The following is a 24,541-nucleotide window of genomic DNA, read 5'->3' as shown; positions in this document are numbered from 1 at the left end:
GTGCTAAAAAAAATTGGATAAGTGTATATGGGACTCAGGATGGGGTTCGACAGAGTTTCTGTCAACCGATGGGTCGAAGGTGCAATTGAAATCACCTCCGACACACACACAATGATCAAAATCAACCGATCTTAAGTGATTTATCATTGAGGTGAAGAAGGACTTACGCTCTACGCTATCACTTGGCGCATACACATTAAAAATGGTGTAATGGAAGTTATGGCTTACTAGTTTGAGAGAGCTAAGCCGACCATTTATTACCTCCTGAAAATGGCATGACTCACACACGAGGCCTGGCTTCAGCAAGAAGCCGATTCCAGCAGATGAAGCTGATAAATTGCTGAAATAGCATTGGCTCTTAAAAAGTTGATGCCAGTTATGTTCCACATTTGGTGTGATGTGAGTTTCTTGAAGTAAGATCACATCCACCTTTTTCCGTTGAAATATGTTTTTTACTTGAACCTGGCGGAGGTGGCTAGCACCACCACCGTTAATATTTAAAGTTGCAAGTTTTATAGTTTTCATCCTGTATTGATGAAATCAGCCTGTGGCTGGGAACACTCTACACCTGCACGTGTGATGAATTTTCTTAACCTGTGGTATTGTGACTTATTCAGGTCAAATTGTTCAGGCATTTTAATTATGGATTTTGCAGTATGGATGAATGCAACCAAATCGTCAAAATAGTCTTTAATGACTATGTTACGCTGTCTGTACGTTTCGGCTAGAAACGACACGATGTGTTGGGGGAGTATCTGTGACTGAGATGCTGATGACTGTGACAGCTCAGTCACTTCCACCTCGTCCTCAGACTCTGACAGGTCTGATAATGTCCCACCTGGATCTTGGGCCTTACTTGCAGCTCTCACGAGCTCCTCTGGATGCATCTCCTGAGATTTCGTTGGGTACTCTGGTACACACTCACGAGCAGACTGGTGCTTACTTTCTTTATGTGTGCTTTGGCAAATGGCTGCAGATCTCTGCGTAGCCGGGGTTACGATTTCTGTTTGTAAGACAGAGCAATTTGTTTGGTCACCAGTCCGCTCAGCTACTGGAGGGGGGACCGGTAGGGCTTCACGTTCAGGCTCAAAAATGGCCGCATTGTTCGGATCAATGTAGGCTTTATTCTCAGAGCCTGGGAAATCAGTAACATCCTCTTTTCCACTTTGGCGTTCGATATTTTCGTTTGCTGTAAACGTTTTGCCCTCTTTTGCAGAGACAGTGTCTCTGCCCAAGACAGCCTTCTTTATCGCACCATCGGGGCTATTTGTTAGTGGTGCTTTCCGTTTTTTGGTCAGTATGACAAGTTCTTCATTCATGGGTTCGCCAGCAGTACTAGCATCACCAAGTGCCATCTCACTGGGTTTGGGTAGCACCGGGGCGTCGGGAAGCACGGTCGGGAAGCATGGTCGGGGCGTCCGGAAGCACAGTTGGGACATCAGGAAGCACAGTCGGGGCGTCGGGAAGCACGGTCGGGGCTTCAGGTAGCACGGTTTGAGCGCCAGGAAGCACGGTTTGAGCGTCGGGGAGCACGGTTTGAGCGTTGGGGAGCACGGTTTGAGCGTCGGGGAGCACGGTTTGAGCGTCGGGGAGCACGGTTTGAGCGTCGGGGAGCACGGTTTGAGCGTCGGGGAGCACGGTCAAGGCGTGAGGAAGCACGGTCGAGGCATGAGGAAGCACGGTCGAGGCGTGAGGAAGCACGGTCGGGGCGTTTTCTTTTTTACAGCCCACATTGGTGTGTCCCAATTTGCCGCACTTCGTACAAGATGCTTTGGGACAAAACCTTTTAACGTGTCCGAAGGCTCCACAAAGGAAGCACGTTAAGGTGCCTGACGAAGCGTACATTTGATATTGACGATCATTTAGCGAAATTTTAAACGAGATGTTTAGTCCTGTATCGTCGCCGCGATCAGGAAGCACCATGAATACTTGTCTCCGGAAACTCATAACATGTTTCATTCGTTCATCCCGACATCCCAGGGGAATCATCGAGATTCGGGAAACAACAGTTCCATACCGGGTCAGAACAGCCATTAACTTATCATCTGTGATAAACGGAGCGACATTTGAAATAATAACTTTAATCGCTGGTGTGTCCATCGGGGAAACCATGACGAACTGCCCACCTTTCAATGACAGACCGGTACTAACAACATCATGCACGAACTTCTCGTCCGACACGAAAACAACAAACTTTTGGTTCATCCGCGACGCGGCGCGGACATTTTCATCGCCGATAACATTCCCTACAGCGAGGATAATGTCCTCGGTAGGAACACCTTCGGGAGGGACACACACGAAAGCATGCTTCCTTGTTAGGGTTTCAAACCCTTCCTGCCGTGCACGAACACTCGCCATAACGGCGTCTCACCTTTCCACCTTGACCAGGCGGAAAGGACACAAAATAAATAAAGTCGAAATGAAATAATGAATAATAAAGTTCTCACGACGCGAGTAAGGTAAACAGCACCGACGGAGCAGGTAAACTGAACCGAACGGGTCTGCTCTCACCTTTGGGCTCTTCTCTCACTCTCTCTGTCTCAAGGGAGGGAAAGAGGCACAGGTGGTAAAGAAGGACACGACAAAGGCGCGATGGGAAAGGAAGGAATGGGGGGGGGGGGGGGGGGGGAACAACACAACACAAGCACGGTGTTACAGCACACGAACACCAGTGCACGCCATCTTGCCACGCCGAGAGAGAGAGAGAGAGAGGAGAGGAGAGGAGAGGAGAGAGAGAGAATTGAATTTGCAACACCATTTATTTCACAAAAAATACACCAGGTCAAGTTACATTTTTACAGGAGAGAAAAATAAAAATAAAAACAACAGTTCTTAATGTTAAAAAGAAAAGTACAAATTCGATTCATTTACAACACATAATGCTTCATTAATACACCATTTGCACTCAAAGAGTTTGACATTTTCATTCGCCACATAATAATCAAACTCTAACCTTATTCTTGCAGACACCAGCCCTTTAAACATAGGAACAACATCAAACCCATGCCCATTATCAATTTTAATTTTCCTTGATTTATATATTGAATATTTTGCTACAGCAACTAAGAAGTTTAGGAGAACACCAGAGTCCTTGCAGGAGGGTCTGAAAGATACACCAAAAATAAAAGAGTGTGAAGTAAAAGGAAAAGACAACTGCTCAAAAAGGTGTGTGAGAATCAAGAAAAGAGGTATTAGTCTTTCGCATTTCACATAGGCATGAAAGAGATCCTCCTTCTGGACACAGAAGGGGCATGCTACTGGCACTGAGCTGTCAAGGTGATGAACAAAGGTGTTCGTAGGGAGAGCCCAATGTGCTAGTCTCCACTGGATATCTGCGAGGAACCCGTAAATAGGTAGTTTGTACATATTAGGCCACAGTGGCGTGGCAGGAGACCCTGGCCCTAACCTTTCTGACCACAAGGCCACTCGCGCCACTCCGGAGAAGGGTGATGCTTGGTTTTCTCGAAGGAGCTTGTGAATACCCACCTTTTTTACCAAATGAAAAGGAGATACAAGTTCACCATTTGACTGGAGAGCTGGGAGCACCTTAATTTCAGGGAAAGACAGCCGAAAATCCTCGACATTGTTTATACCTTCCCAGCCAATATTTAACTCCTTAAACTTCCTCTTGACGATGCGTATAATTTGGCTGACAATACGCACGGATCTTAAACCAAGAATGGCTGCCACCCTGCCAGCAGACATCCATTTTGTCCCAGATGTATCCCTCAGGTCACAAACTTTGCCAATTCCTCCTTGAGTAAATTTCCTAATCAAAGTCGGACTATGAGGAATGCATGGAAAAAAACCGTTATAGAAAATAGGCTCTTCGATAAACATCCGGAAATTATAAGCCTCAAGGCAACGATGAACCCCAAAACCTTTCCAAACTCTCAGCAAACCCTGATAAAAAATTGGGATTGAAACTAAGCTGACACGGTCAAGGTTCACCAGGAACAAGTGCCTATCATAACACAGGCCTCCCGCTTGTTGCAACAAGCAAAACGCAAATGAGCGCCAGGGCAGCTCTTCAGCATACAACAGACGTTGCACAGACTGTAGGCGAAAAGCCATAAGCCGGGTGGACACATCCACAATTCCATGTCCACCCTCCTTCCGAGGATGGTACAGTATTTGCGGCCGAAGCCAGTGGTATCCATTCCAAAAGAAATTGACCAAGACCCGCTGGATGGCTGGTATCAACTCCTTGGGTGGCTGCAAGGCAATTAGTTTATGCCATAATCTTGCTGCTATCAAGTTATTTATAACAAGAGTGCGGCCTTTGTAAGAAAGAGATCGCAGCAGTCCTTCCCATCGTTTCAACCGGTGTGTAATTTGTTCAATCATTCCTTCCCAGTTCTTCATTTCTACTTCCTGGTTGCCGAGATAGACACCAAGATATTTGACCCCATCTGTTTTCCACTCTAAATTATGTGGGAGTGACGGTGGCAGTGTTAAAGAAAGGTTATCTGAACCGCACCATAAGGCTACACTCTTGCCCCAATTTACTTTGGCAGAAGAGGCCGCAGAGTAGTCTTTAAGGCAACGCTGCACCGCAGCAACACTACTTGGGCCTTTAATCAGAACACATACATCATCAGCATAAGCTGTGACCACAAATCTTGAACTAAAAACGGCTCCCACATCCTGAGTTATTCGCTGCCTGATGGATGCTAAGAGTGGTTCAAGGGCAATTATATACAGAAGTCCAGAAAGGGGACAACCTTGACGGATACCCCGTCGGAAAGGAAAAGGGGGACATAAACTATTGTTTACTTTCATCATGCAGAAGGTGTTAGTGTATAACAGCTTAACATAGGAAATGAAAGTTTTGCCAAAATCCATCCGCTCCAGAACAGAAAACAAATATGTATGATCAACACGATCAAAAGCCTTTGTTTGGTCAAGAAACAACAACCCAAAACTGGCACGCAAGTACTTATTACAAGAAATAATATCCCTTATCAAAAAAATATTGTCATAAATTGACCTTCCTGGTACACAGTAGGTCTGGTCAGGGTGCACAATAGAGCTGATCACAGTTCCCAAACGGTTTGCTAAAGCCTTTGACAAAAGCTTGTAATCCGCATACAGCAATGAGACAGGCCGCCAGTTCTCGACTAGTTGAGTGTCCCCAGCCTTTGGCAACAGGCACATGACTGCTCTTCTGCAGGACAGGGGAAGCTCTCCAACATGAAGGCATTCATCAAATACCTCAAGCAGGTCAGGTCCCACAAGTTTCCAAAAAGCCTTATAGAACTCTCCAGGCAAACCATCAATCCCAGAGGCTTTACCATCCTTCAAGCTCCGCATAGCAGTTTCAAGTTCAGCAGCCGAAACTGACATGTTCAATGTGCGTTGCTGGTCCTCCTCAAGTCTTGGAAGCCCAGTAGTCAGCTCCTGCAAGATCTCATTACTTATGCTCTGGGGGGAGTACAAGTTTGTATAAAAACCCTTCAAAACAGACTTAATCTCCTGTTGGGAGGTCACTATTGACCCATTAGCAGCACGTAGCCCGTGAATCTGTTGTGCTTTTTTGACAGAGTTCTCCAAACTAAAGAAGTCCTTATTTGGCATATCCAAAGTCAAGTAACTCATCCTCATACGCACCAAGGTACCCATTGCCCGCTGCCTCACCATTTCGGTCAGTAACGACCTTTTTGTCCATAGTAACTGATCATATCCCAAATCTTTCCCAGCCCCATTACGATTCTGTTCTAATTCTGCAATTTCTGCCTTTAATGAGTCAACTGAGAGACTTTGCATTTTAGTAGTAAACAGACTATACTGTTGACAAAACGTTTTAACTTGACACTTTGCAAGGTCCCACCATATGCGAAGGTTGGCATGCTCAAGCTTAGAGGACCGGATTTTCCCCCACACTGTTTGGAAGGCATCTTCAAATTTCTTATCACTTAACAACCGGGTATTGAGTGACCAGTACGCGCTACCTCCTGATGTCAGGGGTAATTTAAAGGACATTGCCACTAAATTATGATCTGAAAACCCTGTTGGGAGTATTTGGGTAGTGGACACCACATTCAGCATTGGCTTATTGATATAGATCCTGTCCAGCCTTGCCCTTGATATGACGCCATCATGACATCTGCACCATGTGTAGGCCCGTGAAGTTGGATGCTGCAACCTCCACACATCCTCAAAACAATAGTTCTTGATGAGGCTCGCTAACACCTTTGCAGAAGCGCCGTGGGGTTCATGTCCATTCCTGTCAACTGAAGGATCAATTGTACAGTTAAAGTCCCCTGCGATACAGGTGAGAGCAGCTGGATCCAGCCCCTCTACAAAGTCCCGCAATGTGGAAAAGAATGTTCTTCTTTCTATAGGTTCACTTGGTGCATACACATTTACTATAATAAGCTTTTGTGTATTGCAGTAGAACTCCACCGCTATCAAATGTGCCTTATGGACCTCCCTATAAATAACACTCTGAGTGGGAAGCCTGGGACTTAAGGCGATGGCAACACCCGCCTTGGGTGTGGAAACCCCACTCAGCCACCATTGCCCTTTAAAGAGTTTACACCATTCAGCTGCCAAATTGTTTGTGGCATGGGTCTCTTGCAATAGAATGGCATCTGCTTTTACCCTCGCCATTGCCTGGATTGCTTGAATTTTTCGTAAGGAGGCACATCCCCCATTGATGTTCAGGGAGGCAATATGTATTTCTCGCGTTGTCATTCTAAGGTGGTAGCTCACCGTCCGCCTGCAATTCCTTATTCGCCTTTGTTACTGCTTTACGAAGACGTTGAAATTGAGGCTCCGAGAGCATGGGGTCATTTTTCTGTAAAAGAGGTTTCGAAACCTTAATGAAAGCTTGAACATCAGGGAAATGATCTCTAATTACAACATGACGTTGTCTAAACGTTTCGTTTAAGAAATCAATGACCTTCCCTTTTGTCACCTCTGCTTGCCTCACCTGCTCCTTCTGAGACTCACTCAGGGCAGCAAGACTGCATCCTTCATCAGCCTCGACCCCACTCTCACCCAGTGGTGTGTCAGGCACTGGCACCTCATCTGTGTCATTGTCACCATGGTATTTTTGTTGCGTCTGCATGGCACCAACTACCCCATCGTTGTTGTCTGCCACCGACTTATCAATCTCTTTCTCATCATCTTCCGTTGAGATGAGGGTCCTTAACTGCTCGTCGCATGGTGCAGGGTGTCCACCATCACACATGGTGACACGCTCGGTAATGCTTCGATTCTCTTCATCCTGTGAAATGGGCAGATTCCCATCTCTACCTATTGCATTACCATTTTGCTCATGGTCATCAGGTTGGTCTGTATTACCATCTGCCTGCACGAGGACCATTTTGTTTCCTTTTCCTCCATTCTCATCGCTCGCAAGAGAGCGTTTCAAGTTTCTCCTCGACTCGGTCTCCATCAGCTTCACCTCCTCGAAGTCCCTTTGTTCTTGAGGTTGCAGCCTCTCCTCCACATATGGTTGCTCCACTACCGTATGGGCTTCTCCACCAGCACCACTGTCACCCGCACCCTCGTATTCCGGTGTTGACCTTTTTTCGACACCTGGCTCATCTACAGGGTCGTTCAAGTCATTTACAGGGGGGGGGGGGGGGCTGCCCCAGCTGCTGTGGCATAACTCTTCCTCACATCAGGACAATACTGCCGAGTGTGTCCGTATGCCCCACATGTATAGCAAATCAAGGTCTCAGTCGCTGCAAAGATCCGGTAATCATGATCTCCTATTTTAAAATTTATAGATATGTTCAGCTGTTTTGCCTCATCCTTTAGTACGATGCAACAAAAACGTCTAAACGACTCTACATGCTTCAGCCTTCCGTTCCTGGTTCGCAGGGGGACCGTGATAATTCGTGAGACGACAGTCCCATGCTCCCCTAATTTACGTAGGATTTCTTCATTCCTCAGAAAGGGCGGAACGTTACTTAAAATAACTTTAACCGCCGGCGTGTCCATGGACGATGCCAGGACAAATTGGTCATTCCCCAACGTTAACCCGTTTTGCACCACAATGTCTGCAAGGCTAACTTGTGACACGAAAACCACCACTTTGTGGTTCATTCGAGACGCAGCACGAATGTTATTTACCCCGATCAAATCCCCGATTGCAAGTAGAACATCGTCCATTTGCACGTCTTCCGGCGGAACAAGGCACAGCCCGTGCTTACGCGATAACACCTCATCACTAACACGATCAGCAGTCCTTTGACTATTCCTATTAGCCATTTATCGGCAATAAACTAAACAAACTAAACAGTAACAATGCAATAAACTAACCAAACAAATCAAAATTAGTTAAATAAGTAAATAAATAAATAAATAATCGGCACGATATAACCAACCCACGTTATAAATTAATACAGGTGGCTAACCGTTACCGTGCTGTCTCTCTCTCCCTCTCTTGTCTCAAGAGCAGAAGGGAAACACGGAGAAAACTTCACAAACTCGTACAAGGACACAAATGGAGTGAAAGGAGGATAGGAAAGACCACCAACACAGCACCGTACTCACAGCTCAACACCCACAGCCGCCATGATTACCACACCCACGCACGACTCACAACCATCCAGAAGGGGGGCGCGAGAGAGAGAGAGAGAGAGATACTTTTATGTGCTTTTATTATAAAAGTATCAAAACACACATGGAAGAACACCGCAAAATTTTTACAAGAAAAAGAAAGTTGTACAAGCAAAAAGAATGTATATACATGTATATGTGGACATTGAGCGTAAGTATAATTTACAAAAACAAACTCAACACCTCATCTGTAAAACAATCGTCGTTCACACTGCCGAAACTTATCCGGGCCGACACTATTCCTTTGAAGCAAAACAGCACATTTTCATCTCTGCCACTCAATTTGATCTTTCTAGTTTTATATATTGCGAGTTTAGCAATTCCGCACAGAAAATTCAAGAAAGGGACCGCTGTCTTGTTCTTGGTGCTCCTTTCAATGCCATACACAAAAATTGCAACAGAAAAAACAAACTGAAATTTATAAAAGAGCTGTTGGAGGAAACAAAAAAGGGGTACCAATCTCTTACATTTCACAAAAGCATGGGTCACATTTTCAGCCTCTTCACAAAAAGGACAAACATTCAGTACAGAAGTATCAAACTTATTAAGTAAGTATTTGGTGACCAGGGCCTGATGAACTAGTCTCCAATTTAAGTCTCCGGTTCGACCTAAGGTTGGAGACCTATACATCTCTTTCCACACTGGAGATAGGAACGAATTAGCCGGAATGATCTCATCCCACCGATTTTTTAAAGGTTTTGTGAAACCCGGTATAAGCACCTCTTGGCATATCCCATAAATAACTTTTTTTCCCATCACATGGAACACACCGCAACCATCTGACTTTGAGAAGACACCCTGTTGTTTTTTTGAGGTGACTTGGAGCTCGGGGAAATAGAGACGAGAGTCCACCACTTCATCTGCCCCAGTCCACCCGATATTTAATTCCCTGAAAGTTTTAATCACAACTCTCAAAACTTTGTCCACCATTCTAGATGACCGAACCCCCACTTTTGATGTGAGAGAACCGGTGGATAACCATCCATTTAGGGAAGGCTTCATCAGGTCTCGCACTCTGTTTATTCCATTACAGGTGAAGCAATGCATAAATGACCTGGAGGTTGAAATTTCAGGGAATAAAGGATTCAGAACCAATGGCTCATGCATATATTTTTTTGCATCGTAGGACACCTCTAATCGTTGTATTCCAAGGACTTGCCAGGCATTCAGAAGGCTCTGATGAAACTCGGGGAGCAGAGTCGTGTTGACATGCTGCAGGTCCATGAGGAAGAGCTCTCGGTCATACTTCAACCCATCTGCTTCCTGCAGCCAAGCGTTTGTGAGAGGCCGCCACGGGACACACTCACCATACAATAAACGCTTTATCGTCCACATGCGGAAAGCCATTATCCGACTCGGAACATGTATCAAGCTTTGGCCACCTGCATTTCGGGGTCTGCACACCGTGTCTGGTCCAAGCCAATGGTGGCCTCCCCAGAAAAACTGAGTTAGAACCCTCTGAATGCCTGTGACCAAGTATCTCGGAGGTTGGAGGGGGATAACTTTATGCCAAATAAAAGGAACCACCAGGTTATTTATTATTGTCACCCTTGCCTTAAGCGATAGAAGGTGGTGCAACCGTTTCCATCTAGCCAGTTTCTGCTTAATTCTTTCCAAGAAACCCTCCCAATTTTTTTGTTCATATGCTTGGACTCCGAGAAATAACCCTAAATATTTAAACCCCTCTTTGTTCCACTGCATTCCTCCTGGTAACACAGGCAGAGCTGAGGAAGGTGGACTGGGGCCCACCCATAAGGCAACACTTTTGTTCCAATTTACTTTTGCCATGGAGGCGAGCTCAAACTGGGACAGACATCGAAAGACCTCACCCACATCATTTTGGCTGGAAACAGCAACACAAATGTCATCCGCATAAGCTGAAGTAACCATTTTGTGGTTTTTTGTTAACGAGACTCCTTCCACTGAGTTTCGGAGCAAAGCTAGTAAAGGTTCGACCGAGAGACTGTATAGCATTCCTGAAAGCGGGCAGCCCTGACGGATGCCTCGCTGAAAGGGAAAAGGGCAACATAAGCTGTTGTTTACCTTCAACAGACAGGATGCATTTTCATACAACAACTTAACATAGGAAACAAAATTTTGTCCAAAACCAGCTCTCTGTAGTACAGCAAACAAAAAAGAATGGTCAACACTGTCAAAAGCTTTTTCTTGATCTAAAAGAACCAAACCAAAACCATGAGATGTAGTACGACCGAGACTGATCAAGTCTCTCACCAAAAAAATGTTATCGTAAATAGAACGCTCAGGAACACAATAAGACTGATCAATATCAATCAAAAGGGGGATGACTTCCTTTAGACGTATCGCGAGCGCCTTCGACAATATTTTATAGTCCGTATTTAGGAGTGACACAGGCCGCCAATTTGTGGCGTCTTGCAAGTTCCCTTTTTTTGGAAGGAGACACAAAACTGACCTCCGACAACTTAGTGGCAATTCACCTTGTTCAAGGCTATCATGAAAGATGTCAAGTAGAGTAGGGCCTAGAATGTCCCAAAAGGCCTTGTAAAATTCAACTGGGAGGCCGTCAAGTCCAGGGGCTTTCCCATCTTGAATTCCTTTAAGAGCAACAGTAAGTTCTCCGAGAGAGAGAGGCCAGGCTCCAGTTGTTGTCGCTGGTCTTCAGACAAAGATGGGAGCAGTTCAAACATCTCGTTTCTGTTTTCCTGGTTCACAGTTCTCAAGGCAAACAGCTTTGAATAAAAGTTTCGTAATTCATCTTTGATGTCACTTTGAGAAGACAGAAGCGCACCGGCAGAAGAGCGCAAAGCGTGAATTTGTTGAGGGGTCTTGGCTGTCTTTTCCAGGTTGAAAAAGTCTTTGTTTGGTTTGTCAAGTTGGATATTGTCCATTCGCAGTCGGACGAAAGCACCAGATGCACGCTCTCTCACCATTTCAGCCAGTAGTGTTCTTTTCTCTGACAACTGCTGGACATTTTCATTGGACATTCCAGATTTCTGCTCACAATAAAGTATATCGTTTTTTAAGGCAGTTATCACACCGACTGTGTTACAGGTATTATAACGACAGTATTGCTGGCAAAAACACTTAATTTGAGATTTTGTGCAATCCCACCATTGCCTTAAATTTAGGTAGGAAAACTTTTGCATTTCACATTCCTTCCATACCATTCTGAATGCTTCTTTGAAATGCTCACTTTGTAAAAGTTTGACATTGAAAGTCCAATATGCACTTCTACACACGTGATGAGGTAGGCCACATACAACAACAACTATGTGATGATCAGAAAAACCAGATGGCCTTATATATGAATTCTTGACAAGATTTACCTTATCATGGTTAACATAAATTCTATCCAAACGAGCCATTGTCAAAAGATTTCTTGCGGCACAAACCCACGTGTACTGCCGGATATTAGGGTTCTGTACCCGCCACACATCCACAAGTTGAAATTTTTTAATGAGCTGTGCCAAAGGCCTTGCACTCGGTGGATGAGACTCAGGAGTGTTTCTATCAAGTTGTGGGTTGAGGGTACAGTTGTAGTCTCCCCCCAAGCAAACCAACATGGACAGGTCAATAGTGCTTAAAAAACCTGCTAACTTGTGAAGAAAAGCACTTCTTGCAGAGTTCGCACTAGGGCAGTATACATTAGTCGTGCAAATCTTTTGGTTACCGCTGACAAACTCCACAGATAGTAAATGGCCCTTGCAAATTTCTCTACATCTGATCTCCAACGGCTGGAGTCTAGGATGTAAGACTACTGCAACACCAGCCTTGGCATCAACAAAAGCACTGGAGAAAAAGTGACAACCTTTAAAGATTTTACGCCACTCAACCTCAGAAGACTGATTTGCATGCGTCTCTTGTAACATCAGCACATCAATTTTTTCATTCTGAAACATTTGAAACACCTGGAGGCGACGCACACAACTGCGACCACCGTTGATGTTTAAGGATGCTACTTTTATCTCCACTCTGTTAACTATTCATAAAGTTCCTTGCCCGCTCGAGTTACACATTTTCTTAGCCTCTGGAATTGAGGTTCTGACATGTTAACCTGATAAGGTTCACGAATCATGTTCTTTGCAGTCAAAATAAAATCATGCAGATTCGGAAAGTAGTCTTTGATTTTTACATGTCTTTTCCTGAACGTTTCTTCAAGGAACTTGATAACATTTTCTTGAGAAACCATGGTGATGGTATTGTCATCACACGCCTCACTCTCTTGAGCACTTGAAGCACTAAAGAGTGGAGTAGAAGAGGTTTCATCAGAATCAAGTGCTTCATCTTGATCTGCATCTTTTCCTCCTATTTGCTGAACACTTAGTTTTGGAAACAGCAATTCTACAGGGTCAAGGACCTCCGCACTCTTTGCAGACCCTTCCAAATTTACCATATCCTCTGTGGCTATAAGTATGTCCCCAACCTCATCATCCCTTTCATTTTTATCTGTCAGGGAAGGGTTAACGTTATCCTCACAGTCGCAAGGACTTTCCCCTTTATCTATTTTTTCCTCACTAGCAGATCCAGCTGCTAACTCGTCTGAGCGAGTTTGGTTATCAGGACAAGGACTTACCACATCCTGAGAGGATCGACTATTTTCCGGGTCATGCTCAATCTCAGCAAGTGGTGCCAGCGAATCTTCCTCATGTACACACACTTCCTGTACCATCTCCATTACCGCCAAGGAGTTTCCGGTGTAGGCCTCACCCTGGAGGTCCTGCGAACCTGACACGATCTGAATCTTATTTTGTTTTTCTTCGGAATCACAGGATTCATCACTTGAACGCTTCTGACCTTTTTTCCTGGTGTCCACTACGGATACTTCCATGGTATCGTCCACACTGTCGTGTACCGTGGACGAAATGAGAGAGGGTTCAACCACTTTTATTCCCACCTTAAGTGGAGGGGCAGGGTTAGTCACCTCACGTTCTAAGTCTATCACTCCCTCCCCCACCCCCCCGGTCGGGGGGGACGGGTCTGGCGCTTCACTCACCGCAGTCGGTGCGGTGGGTGGATTAACCACTCGATCTGCCTCCTCCCCTTCATGGTGCGGTGAAGAGGAGTCGCTCCTCACCAATCCTCCGCGTTCCTGCGGTTTAACCGCATTGGGACAGGCACTCCTCACATGCCCGTAAGCCCCACACTCGAAACACGTCATAGCCTCCGAGGAGGCATACATTTTGTATTCAAAGCCGTTGATTTTCACACTCAGCACGACATTGAGCGTTTTTACATGTGCAGGCAGTATCATGTACACCACTCTCTTGAAGGACATGACATGTTTGAATCGATCGCAAACATTTCGCATCGGCACCATCGAAATCCTCGATACGACCTTACCGAACCTGTTTAATTGTTCACGTAACTCCTCATTTCTAATAAATGGCGGGATATTACTGATGTTAATCTTTACCGTCGGGGCTTGTAAAGCGAACACAGAGAGGAACGTGTTCGGTTCAATGAACAAGCCTTGTTCGACTACACTCGCTACCATGTGCTCCTCGGACAAAAAAACGACAAATTTCTTATTCATACGAGAGGCAGCGCGAATACTGTGTGCACCAACGATGTTTCCAATGGTGGAAAGCACATCGTTAATTTCCACCTCGTTGGGAGGAACACAAGCTAGCCCGTGTTTACGAGTTAGCGATTCGTACGTATCAATGCGGAAACGTTCGCCCGCCATTCTAACTCGACCAAAGAAAAGTTCGTAGCCAAGAACCGAGAGAACCCAATGTTTGTCGAACACCAACAAACAGATCAAATTCCCCCCCCCCCCCCCCCTTGTCCGGACCGGACAAGAGGGTATCAAACCTAAATAATCGAGCTAAAGTAAATAAAAAACGTGCGTTCTAAGCACAAAAATGGCTTACAAAGCGCCGTCAAAGCCAGTAGGCCGCACCCAACAAGGGCCCGCTCTCAATCCTCTCTCTCTCGAAGACAAGGGTGCAGAACGGATGAAAACACAATGCCGAAGCACACAGGATGGAGAAGGAGAGGGAGGGGGGCAGGGGAGGGGGGGGGGGGGAAACGCAACAGCCTCACCAAAGCACAGAGCAGTTGCTCACAGCCACCATGACGCCACACCCAACGCACCGACAGCCGATAGGTGGCGACAGAGAGAGAGAGAGAGAGAGAGAGAGAGAGAGAGAGAGAGAGAGAGAGAGAGAGAGAGAGACTTTTGTATCTTTTTATTATAAAAATAGAAAAAGAAAACCCCCAAATAGGGGTCACATTCTCATTTCAAGCAGAGAAACAAACAAAAAATATTAATACAGTAAAATTATGCACAAAACATTTCACAAAACAATAAACGTTTCTCCAGGATTTTACAAATGACTTCTTTCACACACCATTTGGTCTCAAACTGTGGCAGCCTTCCTGTTATGGAGAAAAAGGCAAAGTCTAACTTTACACGGCTCGTCACAAGATTTTTAAACAAGAACAAGGCATTTTCCTCATTAGCTCCAAGATCATCAACTTTTCTTTTTCTTGATTTATACACTGCCATTTTTGCCTGTGCAAGCAGGAAATTACCTAACACATCATTCATATTCTTGTGTGAGATGTCCAAGCCATAAATGAAAACACAAGTGTTGAAAACCAAGCCAATCCTGCCAAAACAATTCTTAAGAAAGATAAATAAAGGAGCCAACCGTTGACATTCAACATAAATATGAAAGAGGTTTTCAGGCCTTTTACAAAAGGGACATTCATCTGCTAGGAGACTTGAGAAGTGGTGCAGCAAGTGGTTAGAGGGGAGGATCCAGTGTGCAAGTCTCCATTGGAGGTCACCATGTCGTGGCGGCACAGGAGGATGATAGAATCCTTTCCAATTAGGAAAATATGGGGGGGAACAAGGTAAGAGGTCTCTCCATCGAACCCTCCGCTGTGTCATTTGCCCTTGCAAAAGGAAACTTACGCAACCCAAATAGAGGTCTTTTTGTTTAGGAAACCCATTGAATCCTATGCTAAAGGGGGTACACGGAGGAGAGTTGGCAAGAGAAAACTTGCAAATAAGTTCAGGAAAGGTAGCAGGAGAAGCACCTTGTTCGTTGTCTGCTTGGACTTGCTCCCAGTTAGGTGCAAGCTGTACATAGGTATGAAGCACACAGCGTAGCATACGTGCCACAACTCTGGAGGATCGCACGCCAACCAGGCTTGCCAATGCATCAGCTCCAATCCAACTGCCATTTGGGCTTAAAAGATCGGCGACCGATTTTATGTTCTTCGCGACAAAGCATTGAACAAGACACCTATCAGCAGGCATATCATGGAAAATTGAATTGTAAAACAAAGGTTCCATCAAGAACATTTGCTTTGTGTACGAATGCGTAGCTCTTGTTGTCGTTAGAGTTCGCCATGCGTTTAGTACACTTTGATAAAACCTGGAGAGGGGAGACATATCAAGATGCAAGAGATCCATCAAGAATATAGCGTGGTCATAGCCTAGTCTCCCCGCCTGCTGCAAAAGGCGACGAGCGACGTCGACCCAAGGTGGAGAGGGGTGCATGTACAGCATGCGTAGAGCAACCGAAAGTCGAAAGGCCATTAACCGGCTCTTTATGTCAACCAGGCCTTGGCCTCCATCGGTCAGTGGCAAGCTGAGGACCTCGGGTCGCAACCAGTGCTTTCCATCCCAGAAGAAAGACACAAAGCACTTCTGGAGCTGTTGAAGCAACACTACCGGAGGGTGCAGCACAAAGAACCTGTGCCATAGGGTAGAGGCCACCAAACTGTTGATCACCAAGACCCTTCCACGATAAGACAGTTGTGTTATCAGATTTCTCCATTTTTGCAGTTTTCCTTCAACAAGATCCAACAGACCAGCCCAATTCTTTGCTACTGTGGCGTCATTACCCAAGAACACTCCAAGGTATTTCACGCCATCAGTGGCCCATGCAAGAGGAGCAGGAAGTTTGGGTGCCGAGTGACATGACGGACCAAGCCAAATGGCGCTCGTTTTCTCCCAATTCACTTTGGCTGAAGAAGCCTTTTCAAACACGGATAGACAATAACGGACAACGTTAATGTCATTGAGGTTCCGCACAAAGACACACACATCATCAGCATATGCCAGCACCTTAATGGGCCGTTCAAGATGAGAAAACCCAACCCCGGTTAGTCTAGCATGCAAATAACCCAGTAAGGGTTCGATGGAGAGAGCATAGAGCAAGCCAGAGAGGGGGCAACCTTGTCGAATTCCCCTGTTGACAGGCAAGGGTGTAACAAGTCCATTGTTTATCTTAAGCACACTAGAGATATTGTTATACAGTATCTTAATGTAAGAAATGAAGGTCGGACCAAGTCCAAACCGTTCAAGCACTTTGAAGAGGTACCGATGATCGACGCGGTCAAAGGCCTTCTCCTGATCAAGGAGAAGAAGTCCCAAATCTGTGGGGTTTTCTTTGCACAGTTCAATCATGTCTCTTACGAGGGAGATGTTGTCATAGATGGAGCGCTTGGGTACACAATAGCATTGGTCTTCTTTCAACAATGAGGAGAGATGAGGAGTGAGTCGCGATGCCAGGGCTTTTGAGAATACTTTATAGTCTGTGCATAGCAAAGAGATTGGGTGCCAGTTTTTAATATAGAGCAAGTCTCCTTTCTTTGGAATGAGGGTGAGAATAGCCCGTCGGCAACTCTGAGGGAGCTCTCCAAGCTGGCAGCTTGCGTTCAAGGTGTTGAGGAGTTCGGGACCCAGTAGATGCCAGAATTTATTATAAAATTCAGTTGTGAGTCCGTCCAATCTGGGCGCTTTCCCAACAGCAAGGCTGTGCAGAGCGGCGCCAAGTTCGTCCAAGGTAATGGGCCCCTCCAGGTAGGAACGTCCACCCTCACACAACACTGGCAGCCCTACGGAGATAGAGGCGACACTGACGGGATTTATTTGCTCCAGAGTATATTTTCGAGAAATATTCCTTTGTGAAAAGTTTAATAACTGATTGGTTGAAAGTGATGGATGAGTCTGCCAAACGCAGTTGAGAGAGATGTTTGTTCGGGAGGCGTTTCTCTAAGGAAAAAAAATACTTAGTTGGTATGTCTGTCTCGTTAAGGTGCTGCACCCTCATCCGAACTAGGGCACCACGTGCATTCCTCTCAGTTATTTCTTTCAATAAAGACTGTTTTTCGGTTAAGGCTCTTTGCACATTATTATTTTGTCCTGTGACCCTCTGAAGATGTAAAATCTCTGATTGCAATAATTTCCTTGCTTCATAATCAGCCCTTTTTGAGAAGCTCTGGTATTGTTGGCAGAAGCCTTTGATTTGGGTTTTTACTAGATCCCACCACACCAGTGGGTTAACAGAACAGCTTAGCTTCCGTTCCAAGAGATCTGTCCAGAAAGATTCAAAAGCCTGAATAAAGTTGAAGTCTTCTATTAAACTATTGTTGAACTTCCAGTGAGAACTCCCTGGACACGGTTTCGAGAGTTGAACGAATGCTCGAGCTAGGAAGTGATCGGAGAAACCGGAAGGCACGATGTCAGATTTGCAAACTCCATGTAACAGGTGAGAATTTACATAAATGCGATCAAGCCTCGCAAGTGAGATGTGGTTGTTGGAACAACGACACCATGTGTAGGATTGTTCGGAAGGGTGTTGCAAGCGCCAGACATCATGGAGATTATATTTTGCGATGATATTTGCAAAGAGTTTTGCGGTACATGGTTGAGGTTCCGGCCCGTTTCGGTCGCATGAGGCATTAACAGTACAGTTAAAATCGCCACCAATAATTAGACAAGTCTGCAGATCCAGTGTTTGGAGGAACTTTCTCAGTTCAGCAAAGAAGGAGATCCGCTCACCATTTTTGCTTGGAGCATACACATTAAGGATTGTAAACTTGACCTGATTGAGATAGAAGGTCACAGAGGCAAGATGGCCATCAATGATATTCGCAAATTGAAGCGAGGATGGTTGGAAATGTTTCCCTAAGACAAACATGATTCCTGCCTTAGACGAGGAGCTGTTACTAAAGAAACACTCCTTATCCATAATGAGCCGCCACTGGGCCTAAACAGATCTGACGGCGTGGGTCTCCTGCAACAACGCTATGTCGAGACCGTTTGCGTTTATCAGCTGCTTGATCTGGATCTGGCGGAGTGAACTTCCACCACCATTGACATTTACTGTTCCAATCTTGAAACTCACCATGAATTAACTTAGAGTCTTTTTCGTCTTGGCGATCAATTTTCTTAAACGGTGACAATGTGTCTGAGGAAAGTTGAATAAGTCAGGCCTGCGTATAATAGCCTGAGCACACTCAAGGAAGGACGGTAAATCGGGAAAGTATTCTGTTAGGTTTATACTGCGTTTCCTGTACGTATTTTGCAAGAAAAGTCGTATTTGTTCAGGGGAAGTAGGACCTAGACTGGTAGGTTTCTCCATTGCTTCCACCTGGCTGTTTGCTTCCTCCAGGTCAGATTCGTCGGAGTCAGTTTTAATTTCCGAATCACACAAGCTTGTATAATCCTGCATGTCGCTGCTGTCATCAATATTGGCACACGGACCTGCACTAGTTGTAACATCTGTGTGCTCTCCCACCGTGGGAACATTGCTTTGAGGAATAACAGCAATAATCTGTGGATTTTGTGAAACAGAAACAGCATCAGCAGATGCAGCGATGTTGCTTCCCCCGACTGCAACAACCTCCGATGGTGTGGCGGTATCTAGCAGAATAGGAGTCTCTTGCAAGATATTGATTCCTGCGATTCCAGCTTCACCCGGTGATGAAGTGAGAGCAGTAACTGGGACAGTTTCGCTATTTTCTGCTGGCGGGAATTCAGCATCATCATGCTCAGGATTAACATTTTCCAAAGTGACAGCAAGTTCATCACCAGTGGCCTCGGCAGGTTCATCACCAATGGTCTCAGCAGGTTCATCACCAGTGGTCTCGGCAGGTTCATCACCAGTGGTCTCGGCAGGTTCATCACCAATGGTCTCAGCAGGTTCATCATCCATGGTCTCGACAGGTTCATCACCAGTGGTCTCAGCAGGTTCATCACCAGTGGTCTCAGCAAAATCATCAGAGGACTTTCCAATAGCCGAGTCCGTAACAGGTGAGACGATTCCATTTGATTTGTTAACAGGTAAACCAGTCCCTGCATGTGGAACGTCTATGTCCTCACATGAAAGGGGGCCGAACTTGTTGGCTGTAGGTACAGGGTTTGTCCCAGGTAAGCCTTGTAGAGTGGCATCGGTCACGACTGGGGGGGTGTTACCGACAGGTTGCTTATTGTTAAATGCTGCCTTTTTCTGAGTTAAATGACCGTCGGGAAGGGTCTTTCTCTTTCTTGACGGAACAATGGTGAAACCATCCCCGACGTTCGTTGTGCTGTTTGGATCATCGGGATGGGAAGGCTGAGCGTTATTGCCGGACATGGAAGATGTTCCCTTCACAGCCGAAGCAAAAGATGGAGAAGAAGAATCCTTGTTGTTTACGTGGTTTGTCCCATCGTTCGACGAAGCCGTTTTTGGGCAAGAGCGTTTCAGGTGTCCGAATTTACCACATTCAAAACATTTCAAGGTGTCAGTGGTTACGTATAATTGGTAATCATGATTATCAATTTTGAATTTCAAAACAATGTTCAGCGTTCTTTCGACGTTAGAAGGAGGAAGTACAAGATAAGCTTGTCTCCTGAAAGACATCACATGTTTAGCCCGGTCGTCCTGGCAACGTAAAGGTAACATCCAACATCGTGACATGCGAAACCACAGTACCATAACGAGATAGTTCGGAGACCAGTCTCTCGTTCTTCAGGAATGGAGGACAGTTCGAGATGATGACCTTAACGGCTGGAGTGTCGAGAGGGGACACGAGTACGAAATGTCCGTCATCTGTCGATAATCCTGTACATACAATCTCGTGAACCAGTTCAGCCTCGGATACGAAAATAACGACACGTTTGTTCATTCGTGAGGCCGCGCGAACTTTATCAATACCGATTATGTTGCCCACAGCAATAACGAGGTCTTCGACGCTGACCTCGTTCGGTGGGACACAAACAACGCCATGTCTCCGAGTTAACGCTTCAGATGCCGCGTAACGCGAAAACGAAGTCATAATTTACAAGGGACGAGGGTGGGGTGGGGGGGGGGGGGGAGACGGGGGACAAGGGTGGGGGGGGGGGACAAGGGACGAGGGTGGGGGGGGGGGACAAGGGACGAGGGTGGGGGGGGGGGACAAGGGACGAGGGTGGGGGGGGGGACAAGGGACGAGGGTGGGGGGGGGACAAGGGACGAGGGTGGGGGGGGGGACAAGGGACGAGGGTAGGGGGGGGGGACAAGGGACGAGGGTGGGGGGGGGGGACAAGGGACGAGGGTGGGGGGGGGACAAGGGACGAGGGTAGGGGGGGGGCAAGGGACGAGGGTGGGGGGGGGGGGACAAGGGACGAGGGTGGGGGGGGGGACAAGGGACGAGGGTGGGGGGGGGGGGACAAGGGACGAGGGTGGGGGGAGGGACGAGGGTGGGGGGGGGGGACAAGGGACGAGGGTGGGGGGGGGGGACAAGGGACGAGGGTGGGGGGGGGGACAAGGGACGAGGGTGGGGGGGGGGACAAGGGACGAGGGTGGGGGGGGGGACAAGGGACGAGGGCGGGACGGGGGACGAGGGCGGGACGGGGGACGAGGGACGAGGGCGGGACGGGGGAGGGACGGGACGGGGGACGAGGGCGGGACGGGGGACGAGGGCGGGGGGGACGGGGGACGAGGGCGGGGGGGACGGGGGACGAGGGCGGGGGGGACGGGGGACGAGGGACGGGGGACGAGGGACGGGGGACGAGGGACGAGGGACGGAGGCCGAGGGACGGGGGCCGGGGGACGGGGGATGAGGGACGGGGGGCGAGGGACAAGGGACGGGGGGGGAGGGGACGAGGTGGGGAGGGACGAGGACGGGAGGGTGAATATCGCTCCCGAACAGTGATTAATTGATTATGAGCCGAGACAGATTTTCAAAGGCGAAAAACAAACACAGCTGGTGGAGAAAAAAGCGATCAGCCGGAGGACGGGATGGGCCGCCGATTAATGCAAAAGTTATCCACAAACAGCTGCGGGCTCTCTTTCTCTCTCTCAGAAAAGGAAAGGAAACAAAGGACACGGAGTGAATATATACATACAAACGAGATAAGAAAAAGGGAATCGAGGAGGGAAAAGGGAGGCAGAGGGGGGTGAGGGAGGCAGAGGGGGGTGGGGGAGGCCGAAGCCCCGAAGTGTTGGGTCTGATCAAAGGGGAGGGGTTGGGGCACAAATGCAGAGTAAGGATGTGAAGATAAACGAACAGGGGGAAGGAGAAGGTGAAATACGACGTGGAAAAGGACAACAGAGTAGAACAGCACAGCAGCTCGTACCTCACCACACATGCACAGCCACCATGTGAGAGAGAGAGAGAGAGAGAGAGAGAGAGAGAGAGAGAGAGAGAGAGAGAGAGAGAGAGAGAGAGAGAGAGAGAGAGAGAGAGAGATTTTTTTGTTCCTCTTTATTGAAAGGTATCATTCAATGTGATTCCAGACAATTATTTCCAAACAAAAGGGTTATGGCTTACTTCAAAGAAAAATACATGCAACACATGCAGAGGAAGAGCATGGTGGATGGGGTAACATAGAAGCAAAGATTCCAGATTATAAATTAATTACTAGAACACCATTGACCAAGCTACATAAAGATTGTTTGGCACACCATCGTTTTTCAAAGACAGCAAAATCATGGGTTTCAAACTCAAAATGGACACGAGATGTAACCGACGCTTTAAAAATCCTTAAAAGGTCATCAGCTAAAATATCAATGTTCTGCAATTTCCGTTTTCTTGAAAGATAAATGGCAAGCTTTGCTTCAGAGCACAAGAAGTTCCCTAAAAAACATTCATTTTTACTTAAATGAGAAATATTAAAACCATATATAAAAACACAATGTGTGAAAATCAAACCGAGCCCCTGAGTCACATGTAATAAAATATTAAAAAGGGAGGACAGTCTCGAACACTCAATGAAGGCATGAAAAATGGTTTCAGGGGCATCGCAGAAGGGGCACAATTCTGAATTTTCAGAACATATGCGATGGGACAGAACATTGCAAGGCAAGATGTAGTGCGCCAGCCGCCATTGTAAATCCCCAGAGCGCTTGACGATTGGCTCCTTATACATCACGTGCCATTTGATTGTTGCGGAATGGCCAGCTTGAAGCAACGCTTTCCAATGAGCTCGTGGCTCTGCAGGTCTGTCAGGAATGAGAGTGTTAACACTTAGACTATACACCGAGGATTTCTCCATCGAGTTAAAGGAGATAAAACCCCGAAATGAAATTAAAAGACGAGGAAAAGGACATTGGGACAGAGGGAGGGCAGCCTCAATCTCTGGATCCCACTTTAGCCCGGTTAGTTTAAAAGCTCGTGAAATCACAGAGAAAATCCTTCCAATAACTCTGATGGATCTCACACCAGTTGCCACGGCAACATTAGCAGCTGGCTTCCATCTATATGTAAAGGGATTCCTAAGGTGTTTGACCCTGGTAAAGTTGACATCAATGAACTTTTGCACAAAGGAACGGTCACTACAGACCCCTTTAAAAAAGGGATTAAAGAAAATTGGTTCATTTAAAAACATTTGGAGAGTATAGGCACTGGTGTCGCGGCAAAACGCGACTGTCCGCCATGCTTCCAGCATACTTCTGTAAAACAAGGGGATCGATGTTATGTCCACCCTCGCTGCGTCAAGAAGAAAGATTTCGTCACCGAAGCCAAGTCTCCCTGCTTGCCTGAGCAAGCAGTGAGCAAAGGCTTTCCATGGTACATCGGAATACAGCAGCCTTCGTAATGCAAGGAGGCGAAAAGCCATCACTTTACTTGTTACGTCTATCAATCCCTGTCCACCTTCAGCAATGGGCAGACTTATTACGCCGGGCCGGAGCCAGTGCTTCCCATCCCAAAAGAAATTGATAAAAATACTTTGGAGCTTTTTAAGATTAGAACCTGGGGCCTGTAGTGCCATAAACCTATGCCACAGCATCGATGCCGCAAGATTATTGATGACCAGAGTACGACCCCGATAGGAAAGCTGTCTCAATAGTCCCCTCCATTTTTGCAGCCGCTGCTCAGTCTTGGTAATCAGCGATTCCCAGTTTTTAGAAAAGAAATCCTGAGTGCCGAGAAAGACCCCGAGGTAGCATATCCCATCATGTGCCCACTCAAGCTGCATTGGCAGGGTCGGAGGGGGGATACCATTCTGGGGACCTAAGTAAAGAGCTTTGGACTTCTGCCAGTTGACCTTTACGGAGCTAGCCAAGGTAAACTCATTGGTGGACTCGACCAGGGCACAAATATCTTCATCCGAATTAACAAACGCGCATAGGTCATCCGCATAAGCGACGGTCTTTACCGGGTTGGCCAATGGCAGAGGACAGAAACCACGAAGCTGTGTGCGCAACCGATTCAGAAGAGGCTCAACGGAGAGGGAATAAAGAAGGCCGGACAAAGGGCACCCTTGGCGAATACCCCGAGTCACAGAAAAAGGCTGACTTAAAATATTATTCACCTTAAGCAGGCTAAAAATATTATTATACAATAATTTGACGTGACCGATGAAAGTTTCACCAAAACCAAACCCCCGTAAAACAGCAAAGAGATAAAAATGATCGATGGCATCAAAAGCCTTTTCTTGATCTAAAAACACTAGACCAACATTTCTTTGTTCCGCGGTACAAATATCAATCGCGTCACGCACAATAAAAATACAATCATGTATTGTTCTTTTTGGGATACAATATGATTGATCGGGGTGTACAATATCCCCGATGACAGGCTTGAGGCGGTTTGCGAGAGTTTTTGAAATAATTTTATAGTCAGTGCAGAGGAGGGAAATTGGACGCCAATTCCGAAGTTGTTGTAGGTCTCCCTTCTTGGGTATAAGGGCAAGTACAGCCCTACGGCAACTGAGTGGTAATAAGCCTGAATGCAGGCCCTCAATTAAGAGGCCGAGCAGTTCGGGTCCCAGTTGGTCCCA

Source organism: Myxine glutinosa, chromosome 10, assembly GCF_964187855.1.
Source record: "Myxine glutinosa chromosome 10, kmMyxGlut1.1, whole genome shotgun sequence".
NCBI lineage: Eukaryota > Metazoa > Chordata > Myxini > Myxiniformes > Myxinidae > Myxine > Myxine glutinosa.
The sequence above is the reverse complement of the archived record's forward strand: the minus strand, read 5'-3'. Positions refer to the sequence as shown.